Raw genomic sequence first — 14,807 nt, 5'->3', positions numbered from 1 at the left:
CCGGATAGGGAGATCTATCCGTCCGACTAGGTGCACAATCTCTCCCCCAAAACCAATAAGAGGGTGGAAGACATAGTTTATACTGTCCAGCATGTACTTGAGCTTGGATAGGCACTTGTAGCTGATGATGTCAGATGAGCTACCTGTATCAATTAAAATGCGGCCAACCAGTTGGTCGGCCACTTTGCATTCGATGACCACAGAGTCATCATGCGGCCGAAAGACTTTATCCGGTCCTTTTTAGTGATGACAACTTCTTGGAAGGCGCTAGTCGCAAATGCTAGGGTTTGGTGAGTCCGACTCACCGCGGAAACAACCCCGACCCAAGGAACCACTCGTAATTAATAAAACCATAAAGCATAAATAAATAAGCACAAGAAAAGGAAGAACGAATCATACCCTTGAAGCGAGCTTCGCCCTCTCAAAACGGGCTCTTACTTGAAAGCCTTGAGCACCGCAAATGTCGTGCCTCCAACGGTATCCACCCACAAAGGACAAACACGACCCTTTAGGTCCGCTACCTTGGAGAGTAGGGGACCATACTTGCTCCCCACTCAATACTCTCCTTGTGCCACATGTCCTTACCCACTTGCTCCCATATTCCTCAAGCCTCCCCATAGTGACCGGCCCTATGGCCCAGCCACGAGCCCAGCCCCGCCCAAGATGCGGGCTGCTGCTGTGCGCACAAGCCACGCACTTAGTGCGGGCTTGCTGTTGTTCGTGGCTTCTAGTGCGTGCACTGCTAGCACGCCTAGCTTGCGGCTGCTAGCTGCTGCACGCACCACGTACACGCGGCTGCTAGCTGCTGCTGTGCGTGGCTGCTAGCACGGTGCGCTAGCACGCACCTAGCCAGCCATGCTAGGCTCGGCTTGGTGCGCTTGCTAGCCACCTATGCTTGGACATTTTTGCCCCTAGCATTCGGATGCTCGGGGCACTCCGATGCTAGGGGTATTTTGGGAATATGGTCGATTTATTATTATTTTGCGCGTCTCGTCTTTTTATTATTTTTGACTCGACTTCCGACGATCGGTTTCGACGCTCCAAGCTCGAATTACCGACGTCTAAATATTTAACACTCAGGCGACGAAATAATTTCTTCCGAATTAATTCGTCAAGTCGGTTCCTATGTTTAGCTTGGGTGTGACCCAAAGGGTTCAGTCAAGATTAAGCTGTAATATTAATTATATTAATATTACTGATCGGAAGCGGCCTCCACCCAGGCATTCCGATCACTTAACCTTATTGAATATATTAGCTTTCTAATAATTCTGAACCCGGTATCAGAATAATACACTTGTTCGAAGGACACCATTCCTTTCAATCTCCCACTTGTCCTTCCGGACAAGTGTGAATTTAGTGTATAGCCCCTTTCCTATGTCTCTTCATGTCTCTTCATGAACTATAGAGTAAGATTACTCGTCATCTCTGTTACGTCCAGAAGTGTTTCTCGAAATCCGAGTTTGACTGTCAACAAGCAGTAATTTCTAAAATCCATCTGAGCACAGCCATGCATTTTCACAGTCTCGCTCTTTGAGAGGCCTTGTAAACAACAAGACATGTTCCCTATTGTTAGTAGGGGGACATTTCCAGTCTTGTAATGTAGCTTCTCTTACTAAGAGGACCTAGCTGCCTGACATCTGTCGTTATAATCCCCAGTTACGGCAGACGTTTGGCGGATACCAAAGCGGACTAGTACTCAAACAAGAGACCTCCCACTACTCATGGTCAAGGAAAAGAGTTCTGATAGTAATAATGAGAAAAATACTTATGACAATTTTAAATCTCTTAAAGTATTCTCATAGGTCGATATAGTATGGTTCTAAACCAATACCTGTGCAAATGATTTATATCCTCTTAGCACATGAAACGGTGCTATAAATCATACTACACACTAATCTCTAATGGTCATTAATCGTCCACAAAAAATATGACCTTGATTAGGGATAATTTTCGATTAAAATATTCAATGTTCACTTTATAGGTGTTTCTTAATCCTAGCCATTGACTTGATACCCTATTTTGAATATTTATTAAAATTGAATGGACTCATTATTTAATTTTAAACCATAATTAAATAGATACGGAGAGAATTAAATTGCATGAAAAATTTTAATTACTCCAAAAACTGAATGGTTCATCATAGTGCTTTACATTAACATTGTCCAAAATTTAATTAAAACACTATAATATGGAAATCAAAGCCAGTTCGCGACATGCTTGATTCCCATTGCCTCAATGTGTTTGTTGTGCTTCACTTGAGACAAGGGTTTAGTAAGTGGATTGGCTACATTGTCATCCGTTCCCACTTTGCAAATTCTGATTTCACCCTCTGTCTTCCATTCTCGAATCATGTGAAATCGCCTCTTGACATGTTTGACCTTCTGATGTTCTCGTGGCTTTCTAGCCTGAGCAATAGCTCCATTGTTGTCACAATGGAGGTCTATTGGACCCTTGATGGAGGGTACAACACCAAGTTCATCAATGAACTTGCGAATCCAAACTGCATCCTTGGCTGCCTCAGACGCTGCCAAGTACTCGGCTTCAGTTGTAGAATCAGCGGTTGTGCTTGCTTTGCACTATTCCAACTAAACGTTCCTCCATTGAGATAGAATATGTATCTGGATTGTGACTTGGAGTCTTCTCTGTCTGTCTGGAAGCTTGCGTCGGTATATCCCTTAACAACCAATTCATCTTTACCGCCATAGACCAGGAATTTATCCTTGTTCCTTTTCAGGTACTTCAGAATATTCTTGGTTGCAGTCCAATGCGCCTCTCCTGGGTCTGATTGGTATCGGCTCGTAGCACTCAAGGCATACGATACATCCGGCCTAGTACATATCATGGAATACATGATCGATCCAATAAGCGAAGCATATGGAATACGACTCATCCTTTCTCGCTCATCAGGTGTCTTTGGACACTGCTTCTTGCTTAAGGTTATGCCATGTGACATGGGTAGGTGCCCTCTCTTGGCTCCTTCCATTTGGAATCGAGCTAGTACCTTATCGATGTAAGTACTTTGACTCATTCCTATCATCCTCTTTGATCTATCCCTATAGATCTTGATGCCTAGTATGTACTGAGCCTCTCCCAAGTCTTTCATTGAAAAACATTTCCCGAGCCAAGCCTTTACAAACTCTAACAACGGAATGTTATTTCCAATGAGCAAAATGTCATCGACATATAAGACTAGGAAGGCGATGTCACTCCCACTGACCTTCTTGTAAACACAAGACTCATATGGATTCTTGATAAAACTAAACTTAATGATGGCTTCATCAAATCGCAGATTCCAACTTCTACTTGCTTGCTTTAATCCATAAATGTATTTCTTAAGCTTGCATACCTTCTTAGGATTGTTAAGGTCGACAAAACCTTCAGGCTGTGTCATGTACACAGTTTCTTCCAAAATTCCATTAACGAAGGCGGTTTTGACGTCCATCTGCCATATTTCATAATTGTAATATGCAGCAATCGCTAGAAGAATTCGAACGGACTTAAGAATAGCTACTGGAGAAAAGGTTTCATCATAATCAACGCCGTGAATTTGCCTGTAACCTTTTGCTACTAGCCTTGCTTTGTAAATGAATACATTTCCATCTTTGTCGGTTTTCATCTTGAAAATCCATTTACATCCAATAGGTGTGTAACCTACGGGTAAATCAACCAAGTCTCATACTTGATTTTCAAACATGGAGTCCATTTCGGATTTTATGGCCTCTTTCCATTGTGCAGAGTCGGGGCTCGTCATAGCTTGCTTGTAGGTTGCCGGCTCATCTCCATCCACTACTAGGATGTCCTGATCTTCGGTTAATACAACACCGAGATATCTGTCAGGTTGAGATCATGGCCGAGTTGACCTACGTAGGGTAATGGATTGAGCATTTGCATTGTCGGTTTGACTTTGCATATTTTGACTTTGACCAATGTCAACAGATGCTTTGTGAGCACTTTGATTGTCAACTTGTCCTTGTTGCTCGTCCTCTCGAACTTCGTCGAGTTTGATTTTCCTCCCACTTATCATTTTGGAGAGATGCTCCTTCTCCAAAAAGACACCATCACGAGCAACAAACACTTTGTTCTCAGATTTGTTGTAGAAGTAATACCCTTTGGTTTCTTTTGGATAACCCACAAAGTAAACCTTGTCAGATTTCGGATGAAGTTTGTCAGAAATGAGTTTCTTGAAATATGCTTTGCATCCCCAAATCTTGAGAAAAGACAACCTTGGAGGTTTATTTGTCCATAATTCATATGGAGTCTTTTCCACTGCCTTTGACGGAGCACGATTCAGTGTAAGTGTCGCAGTTAAAAGTGCATGTCCCCAGAAAGAGATTGGAAGTTCACTAAGACCCATAGTCGATCGGACCATGTCTAACAGGGTTCGATTCCTCCTTTCAGATACTCCATTCCATTGAGGAGTTCCCGTAGGTGTCAACTCTGAAAGTATTCCATGTTCTTTTAGATGGTCATCGAATTCTTGGCTCAAATATTCGTCACCTCAATCCGATCGAAGCGCTTTGATTTTCTTACCGAGTTGGTTTTCAACTTCGTTCTGAAATTCCTTGAATTTATCAAACGATTCAGATTTATGCAACATTAGATAGACATAACCATATCTACTATAGTCGTCCGTGAAGGTTATGAAATACCGATAACTACTCCTTGCGGGTGTACTCATTGGCCCACAAACATCGGTGTGTATTAGTCCCAACAAGTCACCGGCCCTTTCTCCCAACTTGGAGAATGGTTGCTTTATCATCTTGCCTAATAAACATCCTTCGCAATTCTCAAAGGATTCTAAATCAAATGAGTCAAGAATACCTTCTTGAAGAAGCTTCTTGATGCGTTTGATGTTAATATGGCCAAGACGACAATGCCACAAGTAAGTTTAACTAGACGGTGTAGTCTTAGATTTCTTTGCATTGGTATCAAACATTTTGTCTAAAAACACGTGAAAGTGTCATTCCATAAATATATTCAAGACATCAAAACAAAAGTCTTGGTTGATGAAAACGACGTCCAACGTCGGAAATACATCAAAAGTATGGTGCATAAAACTAAATAAGTTCTACTTCTTTAGATAAAACATGAGATTACAAGTTTTCTTGGATAGATCACCTTCATCCTACTTGTGACTCCACATGAAAAAGCACTGCTCACTTGATTCCTGAAAAAGGAGTGTATTGTGAGTCAATTTTCCGGTATCTAATACCTTTTAAAATTGCTTATATTCAAGTTTTTAAGATGATACCTGAGGTTGAGGTTACTTTTCCTTTTGCCTCATCATCCAGATACTTGATGCATTCTCTTTTGTAGTGTCCGGGGTTACCATAATAGAAGCAGCGCATCTTCCTCTTGTCTTTGAACTCCTTCTTCCTTGGTCTAAGGGCAAAGTTAGCCTTCTTGCAAGAATAGGTCTTTTGGAGCTCTTTTATGACTTCCCTTAAGGACAGTGTATCCCTATTGGCGGTGAGACGCATTTTAAGCCCCACATATCCCGAGTGAAGAGAGCTAAGAATCATGTAAGCCACTTGCTCGTCTTCCACTAGTTTGCCAATTAGCTCCAGATGGTTGAATAGCCTTGTCATGTTAATTACATGAGCTTGAAGTGGCATTCCGGGCCTAAGTCTCGCATTGTAGACTTTTCCCCACACCTCTTGTCTTTCTTTCGAGAGACAACTATCTTGCGGTGGCTTGATCCTCATTTTGGAGAGTGACCTAGTCACATCCTCCACGTGACCATCATAATTGCCCCTAGCACTTTTGACCCTCAAATTGACTACATCCTCAAGAGCTTTTAGCATCATGTCCGGAAAATAGCCGGAGAAAATCTCCTTCCATTGAACCGGGATGGAGTTTGCTATGAGTTTCGAAACCCTCTTGCAATCCATGCTCCATTCTTCATGAGCTTCATCACTCATGATCCCTTTCGAGTAGAAACTGGGGATCAGAGTGTCCAAGATATGCTCTAGGTAGCAATTTCTGAGTGTCTTTCGGAGTTCATCTTCCCATTCCTTAAAGTTCACCAAATTGAGCAAAAATGGTAACTTTTCGGGAAGTTCCGGGTACATAAGGTTGTTATCATTAGTTAAGGAAATGATTCTACAATTGAAAGAATTTTAATGAAAAACCATTCAAAATTACTTAAATAAGATTTAATTTTATTCATGCAAATTTTTAATACTTATTTAGCGTCTTATTTACACGTAAAATTGTCCCTATTTTGTGAAAATAAGGCGATTCCAAGATCCGAAGAAACAAAGAGTGGTTAAGCGTGCTTTGGATTGTCTAAACACTCAATCTTCTAGGGTAAGCATTGCCTTGCTAATGGCTCTAAGCCACTCTTGGTTAGACAATCGTCGCATCTAATGCATCTTTGACGATGTATCTCTTTTGCCACGGTATGTGAGAACTCCTTAAACCAAAACCAACGTGCACACCCGGTGTGCCTTATGAGCCTTGGAGAAGTGATGGCACCTCTCTTTGGCGTAGCCTACCATCACCCTCGTTCAGTTGGTAAGTGTTGTTTTGGAAAGGCAAGTTTGACTCAATATTATTAGGGACCTAGGATTTCTATGTTGGTTGATTTAAGTGAACTTAACTAATCATCGCAACATAAAGAAAACCTAAACATGCATCTAACGAATAATTCACATGTATATTTAAGCATAAAATATAAAGCGAAATTATAGATGCATATTGGCAACTAGCATGACCCCTTGAATTCTTCAAATCTTCAAAAGGTCTTCATTTGCAATTCAAGGCTTTGTCTTCCAAGATACGTCGTCTTTAAGACTTAACCAAACTACGCAAATACTAGTGTCTACGCCTAGGAATAATCTAAATATTAAGGTACAAAAATACTTAACGGTGCGTAGACCGTATTTAGATTTACAAAAATACATAACGGCACGTAGTCCGTATTTTCTATCCTAATCGGGTCCCACTAGTTGCCATTTCATAAAACCTATGAGAGAGAATATATATTCCATTCATCCATTCACTATTTGTAAATGGCCCATGCAATTTACAATATCAAACAAGTAAAATGCATTTAAACAACGCGCGCACTAGTAACTAATCTAGGTGGTTAATCCGATTAACACGCCTAATTAAAACTAGTCAAAGTTGTTTAATCGATTATGTAATTGACGTCATTAATAATTGAAGCTCCCACTAAATTCCGCATTTCCCTTAATTAATCCAATTAATTAAGTCGATAGCACCCAAACTTGTCAAAATAAAATTTTGCCAATGCCGCTCAAAACCGAGGCCTAGCCTCCCAAAATTTTAATTAAAATAAACAAAATTAATTAAAATAAATAAAACGGCAAAATAAGCAATATTAAGCCAACCGCATTTCAAGTGGCTTTCGCTTTAAGCGTTTTGCCAAGGAAACTCGAATAATCGCGGCTCATGCAAACCAAGCATACTACGGCTATTCACCTCACCGCACCAAGCATATGCACACACAAAAAACTCCGCACACACGGCCCGCGGCAAGCAGCCATGGGCTGCTGCCACTGCCGCACGCACAGCCATGGCTGCTGGTGCGTGGCTGTTGCGGCCGTGTGCTGCTGCCGCGCGTGTGGCCGCACGCAAGGTGGGGCAGCCACCTTGGCAGCCACATGCGGGCTGCTATGTAGCCCGGCTAGCCAAGGGTGGTTCTTTGCCTCGTTTTGCATGTCATGGCCTCGGGATTTGATCCCATTTCGCGAGACATAATTAATTAATTCTAAATTAATTTTAGAACTAACTTAATGAGCAAAAAATAAAAATTTTAAACAAGTCTAACTTAATAAAATTTCAAAGTGCAAATGACCAAAATAATTCCAAGAACCATTCTTAATTAAATTGGTTTAGCTTGGTGCAATAACAAAGTTGAGGCAATTTCTCACTTTTAATTTAATCAATTTAAATTAAACTTGAGAATTTGACAAAGTAAGGGGAAGTTGGAAAAATACGTACTTTAATGTTCAAATGAAAATTCCAACATCTAAATTTTGTGAATCCTTGAAAAATATATCTTCCAACATGAAGATAACCAAATATCTATCACAAAAATTGAAACTTTATGTTTCCAATCAACTCAAAATGATTAAAACAACAAAGTTTAACACAAAATAACATGGAATTTAGTGGTTTTTAAAGTTTCAATTACTTATCACAAATAAAGATTGAATCTTTAACACTTAGGAAGCCTCAAAACAAAAAATTTCACACTAAAAAGCAATTAGTTTGTAATTATGTGAAAATTAATCTACCTTTAAGCATCAAATACTACCAAGTAAGTGTGCTTTAAGGGGACTTAAAAATGCAGAAAATAATGCAAATAATCAACCACATAATCAACAAGTTATGCCATTAATTTCAAGGTTAGAAAAGACTTAAAACTTTTCGTCAAAAACAAAAATTCCCTCGAAAAAGGCATTTCTGGTCAGAATTTGGCTAAAATCACAGGCCCTTTGGGAGAAAAAACCTTTCCAAAACACCTTTTCCACCCAAAATTCACTATCTTTGGGCGAAAATCTGGGTTCTGGGCCAAATTCGACATTAAAAACGGGATTAAAATAAATAAAACCGAGCTAATAATCTAATTAGCAACTTAAACAAGAAAAATAAGCCAAAATAAACCTTGAAACGCACGAGCGGGGCTCTGATACCGTTGTTGGGGTTTGGTGAGTCCGACTCACTGCGGAAACAACCCCGACCCAAGGAACCACTCGTAATTAATAAAACCATAAAGCATTAATAAATAAGCACAAGAAAAGGAAGAACGAATCATACACTTGAAGCGAGCTTCGCCCACTCAAAATGGGCTCTTAGTTGAAAGCCTTGAGCACCGTAAATGTCGTGCCTCCAACGGTATCCACCCACAAAGGATGAACACGACTTTTTAGGTCCGCTACCTTGGAGTTAGCAAGGTCTGACCAAAACCCAAGTGTTAATGGAGTTTAAGAGTTTTTCCCAAAATATGGAATGCTCTTTCTAACTCCCACTCAAGCACTTTACTCCAAATCCCAAGGTTGGTATTTATAGAGGAAAGTATGAGTGGGAATTTCTATCCCATTAATGTGGGATCATGATATTCCACAAATTAATTTAAAGCTAAATTAAATTAATATTGCAAATTAATAATAAATCTACAAGTGGCATTACCATGTGAAATGGGTTGGTGAGGACCACATGGAGAGTAGGGGACCATACTTGCTCCCCACTCAATAATCTCCTTGTGCCACTTGTCCTTACCCACTTGCTCCCATATTTCTCAAGCCTCCCCATAGTGACCAGCCCTATGGCCCAGCCAGGAGCCCAGCCTGGGCCCAACCCCACACCAAGATGCGGGCTGCTGCTGTGCGCGCAAGCCACGCACTTGGTGCGAGCTTGCTGATGTGTGTGGATGCTAGTGCGTGCGCTGCTAGCACGCCTAGCTTGCGGCAGCTAGCTGCTGCTGTGCGTGGCTGCTAGCACGGTGCGCTTGCTAGCCACCTATGCTTGGACATTTTTGCCCCTAGCATTTGGATGCTCGGGGCACTCCGATGCTAGGGTTATTTTGGGAATATGGTCGATTTATTATTATTTTGCGCGTCTCGTCTTTTTATTATTTTTGACTCGACTTCCGACGATCGGTTTTGACGCTCCAAGCTCGAATTACCGACGTCTAAATATTTAACACTCAGGCGACGAAATAATTTCTTCCGAATTAATTCGTCGAGTCGGTTCGTATATTTTGCTTGGGTGGGACCCGAAGGGTTCAGTCAAGATTAAGCTGTAATATTAATTATATTAATATTACTGATCGGAAGCGGCCTCCACCCAGGCATTCCGATAACTTGACCTTACTGAATATATTAGCTTTCTAATAATTCTGAACCCGCTATCAGAATAATACACTTGTTCGAAGGACACCATTCCTTTCAGCAGACGCTTGCCCCTCATCAACTAAATTGACCATCTTCCTTAGATGGTCGGGGCACTTCAAGCAAATCCTCTTGCTATCGTATAGACCGGCTCCTCATCGGTGTCCGAACTACTAGCAGGCTGGGGCGTCTTTTTAGATAAATTCCCCGAATTCTTCTTATAAGTCATTTTGGACTTCACATAGGACTTCAGCGCTCCTTTGTTAGCCATTCGATCAAGCATCCGCTTGAGGCTATAACAGTCATTAGTGTCATGGCCGACATCCTTTTAGTAGTGGCAGTGTTTAATTTTGTTCCGATTTCAGCGGAACCTTTCATTGGATTCGGCTTCTTTAAAGTCAGTCGCTCCTTTACCTCCATGAGGATGGAGCATATGTCCTTGTTAAACTCGTACCTTAGAACGTACGATTAAAATTCCTTCTTCTTATTTTGGGACGACTGATCAAAGTCATCAACTGCCCAGATCTCTTTTCTCTTTTTGCTCTCTTCAGACTTCTGAGCCGACTGAGCAGGCCGACTCTCTTGGTGCTTATTTGACTTCTTAGAGTCTGATTGCTTATCGGCCGACTCTCTTTGTTCTTATCAGACTTCTTATAGTCTGCTTGCTTATTAGAGGAGCAGAGTTCAGTCGCCTGTATATAAGCTTCCGCCTCCATCAGAGCTCCTTAGAGGGTAAAAATTTTCTTATGGACGAGGTCAAACTTGATTAATTTCCTATAGATTGATTTAATGCTATGCAATTAGATTAGGCCTGGTTTAATTGTATGAGTTTAGCAATATTGATTCGAGATTCGAGAGATGAGAATTGATGTTTAGGCTTAGTTTCAATAGGCGGACTAATTTATAAATGGTTAAGTCGAGATTCAAGAAATGAGATTTAATACCGGTAGATTAACTATGTGATTATAATACGTAGCGAAAGCCCTTTATGATCTGATTAATTGATGCATTGATGATTGATTATTATGTTTTACCCTGAAATTTTATTCATTAGTGAACCTATGCCCTAGGCTTTTACTTCATTGATTTTGCTCTTACTTTTATTCCTTCCCACTTTTACTCTTAGTAGTTTAGTTCTCTTTTATAATAACAATTTGGTTACTTGATAATTTAGATTATATTATTAATTAGGAATAAATTGACTTGTTTCCCTGTGTTTCGACTCTTCTTCCCTATCTACATAGTTAGAGGATTTAGGTAATACTTTTGATTAGGTGATTACAACTTTAGCCTGTCAAAATTTGGCGCCGTTGCCGGGGAGACGGTTTTATTTTATTTTCTGATTATTTTTGTAGTCTATATTATCCCCTCTTGTCTCAGAGAACGTTAGTTCTTTTAGGCAATTCTCATATTTGTCTTTTAGTTCTTTGTTTATGCCCAGGTGTTCCAGATTAAGTTATATTCCATTCGATCCTAAGATCAAGCGCTCTTTCCATAGACAAAAGTATCTTTACAGACAAATCCTGGCGGGCTCCGAGGATAACAATAATCGAAGAGACCCTCCAATTGATTCCAGTGATTCAGAAATCCCTTCAGATTCAAAATCAGAGATGGCAGCACCTAAGAAGCTCAGCGATTATTCGCAGCCATCCTTGACAGATTTTCCACACCTTACTCCTACTCCGACCCTTGATAGAGTGCAATTTGAAATTAAACCCCAATTTATCACAATGATAGAGAGGAAGCAATTCAATGGAGCTACGAGTGAAGATCCTAATCTTCACATTGTAGATTTCTGCCAGTATTGCAACACCATTAGACAAGCTGGGGTCAGGCAAGACCAAATCAGGGAGATTCTTTTTCTCTTTTCATTATGTGGAAAACCTAAATTATGGTTTAATGGTTTGAATAGAACTACACTTGGTATTACTGATTGGGAAACTCTTGCCTTGAATTTTTATAATAAATATTACCCTGTAGAGGGAACAGCTTTACTAAGGAGTGCTATTTAGAACTTTTTCCAAGAGCCAGATGAAGCTCTATATGAGGCTTGGGAAAGGTTCAAGGATCTACAGAAAGAATGCCCCCACCATAATCTGGCACAATGGCAGTTGATCCAAGCCTTTTACAATGGACTTGGAAATTTATCTAGATCAATTCTAGATTCTGCAGCTAGTGGGAGATTCATGAATCTTAATGTTGAAGATGCAGGTCAGGTTATCAAAGATATGGCAATACACAATTCCCAATACAAGAATCTGAGAGGGTTTGCTAACAAAGGAAAACATAATGTCGATTCTGTATCCTTTTTGCAAGCTTAGTTAACATCTATTTGTCATAAACTAGATAATCTTACTGTTGTTCCTAACTCTGTAGCTAATGTTTCTGTTGTTGCTAACAATGAAGCTTTTTGTGAAAATTGTGGAATTATAGGACATTGGGAGCAAGATTGTAGGAGTTCCATAGAGCAAGTTAATGTCTTTCAAACCTATAGGCAAAATAATCCATACTCCAACTCTTATAATCCTAGCCACCGAAACCACCCATATCTTTCCTACCGGAGTACCAATGTACAAAACCCTCCACCTCCACAACAAACACAACAGCAACCCCCACCACAAAAATATATTACCATCCTAATTCTAGCTAGAAAAACCAGTCACAATCCTCCTCATCTTTTGACCCTGCTATGACTAAAATTAGAGCAATGCTTTCAAGAATGCAAAAGCACATGGAGAGTAAGGATGCACAAATTGATTCAATTATAGCCCATAATAAAATCGTGGATAATTAAATTGCGCAAATTTCCTCTACCCTACAAACCCGTCAGCAGGGAGCTCTACCATCACAACCAATCCATCCTACAGATCATGCCAATGCAATCACTCTAAGGAGTAGTTCACATTATGATGGACCTCCTATGCCCATGGAATATGGACCTATTCCTGATCCTGATTCCTTTGTACCAAATGCTAATTTGATTAACCTTGCAAGGCTATAAAAAGATACTAACCCTTCTAATGTTTCTTTGCAGGGTAAATCTCAAGATAAGGGAGGAAATGTGCAGAGCCCAGTTATCAAACTACCATTCCCTAATAGATATTTGAAGAGTAAGTTTGATAACCAATTTGGTAAGTTTTTGGAGGTTGTGAAAAACTTGCAGGTAATAGTTCCTTTCACCGATTTAATCACTCAGGTTCCTGCATATGCTAAATTTATGAAAGATGTTTTGACTAGGAAAGTCCCTTTGATGAGGTAGAAACTGTAGCTTTCACAGAGGAATGTAGTGCTTTATTGCAAAATAAATCCCCTCCTAAATTAAAGGATCCCAACATTTTTTCTATCCCTTGTCATATTGGTAATATCTTCATTGATAAAGCATTATGTGATTTGGGTGCTAGTGTCAGTGTTATGCCATCGTCTTTGTGTACTAAGATTAATATGGGTGATTTAAAAGCTACTAACATTACTTTACAGATGGCAGACCGTTCTGTTAAATGCCCTTTAGGTATTTTAGAGGATGTTCCGGTCAGAGTTAGTAAATTTTTTATTCCTTTTGATTTTGTTATGTTAGACATGGCTGAGGATACACAAATTCCCATTATATTAGGTAGGCCTTTTCTCCATACTACAGGATCCATAATTGATGTTAAAAATGGAAAACTAACCCTTTCTGTAGGAGACGATAATATCACTTTAATTTAGGAAAAGTTTTAAAAGGACCTATGCTAGAAGAAAATTGTTGTCTAATAGATGTCATTGATATAATGGATGATATTTGTGAATAAAGCTTACCACAGGTTCTTGTAAGGGATCCCTTGGAGGAAGTTCTTTGTGGAGATTTATCTACAGGTAATGCAAGCATCTGGGGTAATGAGGTGGATGTCATTGAAAAAGCTCTTTCACTAGAAGAGCTAGATTCTAAAGAGACCGTGAAGGTAGTGAAATTAGTTCAGGAATCAAAACCTGCAGAGGTTAAGAAACCTGAACTAAAACCCCTCCCTTTTCATTTAAAATATGTTTTTATTGATGAGCAGGAACTATACCCTGTGATCATCAGTACTGCACTTGATAACCCACAAACTTCCCAACTTCTAGAGGTTCTTCGAACCCACAATGAGAAATTGGGTACAGTATTGATGATCTCAAGGGTATTAGCCCTAATTTTTGTATGCACATGATACATCTAGAGGACAAATATAAGCCCTATATTCAACCCCAGAGAAGGTTGAATCATAATATGTAGGAAGTAGTCAAGAAAGAGGTTATGAAATTACTTGATGCAGGTATTATCTATCCTATTTCTGACTCAAAGTGGGTAAGTCCTGTTCAGGTGGTTCCTAAAAAGGGTGGATAACTGTGATTAAAAATGATAAAAATGAATTGATTCGCATTAGAACTGTTACAGGGTGGCGAATGTGTATTGACTATCGTAGAATTAATATCGCCACTAAAAAGGACCACTTCCCTCTCCCCTTTATTGATCAAATGCTTGAGAGGTTAGCTAATCATATGTTCTTTTATTATTTGGATGGGTACTCGGGATTTTTCCAAATTCCGATTCACCTTGAAGATCAATAAAAGACAACATTTACATGCCTTTATGGTACTTTTGCATATCGTAGAATGCCTTTTGGTTTATGTAATGCACCTACTACTTTTCAACATTGCATGATGAGTATTTTTTTTTTATTTCATAGAGTCTATTATGGAAGTCTTTATGGATGATTTTAATGTGTATGGGTCTTCATTCAATGCATGTTTAATAAATCTCACTAAAATCTTAAAAAGATGTGAAGAATGCAATTTGGTTCTAAATTGGGAGAAGTGTCACTTTATGGTGACAGAGGGAGTAGTTCTTGGTCACATTGTATCTGATAAGGGTATACAGGTAGATAAAGCTAAGATTTCCTTGATTGAGCAATTACCTCCTCCTGTTAATGTTAA

General features: G+C 39.7%; 1 non-coding gene across 1 annotated transcript; it reads right to left on the bottom strand.

The window, feature by feature from the left end:
• Positions 1 to 11,851: 11,851 nt before the first annotated feature.
• On the bottom strand, positions 11,852 to 11,958 carry LOC145641241 (small nucleolar RNA R71). The gene has a single exon (XR_014115299.1). It is a non-coding gene; the product is annotated as a small nucleolar RNA R71 (small nucleolar RNA).
• Positions 11,959 to 14,807: the final 2,849 nt, after the last annotated feature.

This window comes from Chenopodium album, chromosome 7 (assembly GCF_948465745.1).
Source record: "Chenopodium album chromosome 7, dcCheAlbu1.1, whole genome shotgun sequence".
NCBI classification, from domain to species: Eukaryota; Viridiplantae; Streptophyta; class Magnoliopsida; order Caryophyllales; family Amaranthaceae; genus Chenopodium; species Chenopodium album.
This window is presented reverse-complemented; position numbering and strand designations above follow the sequence as displayed.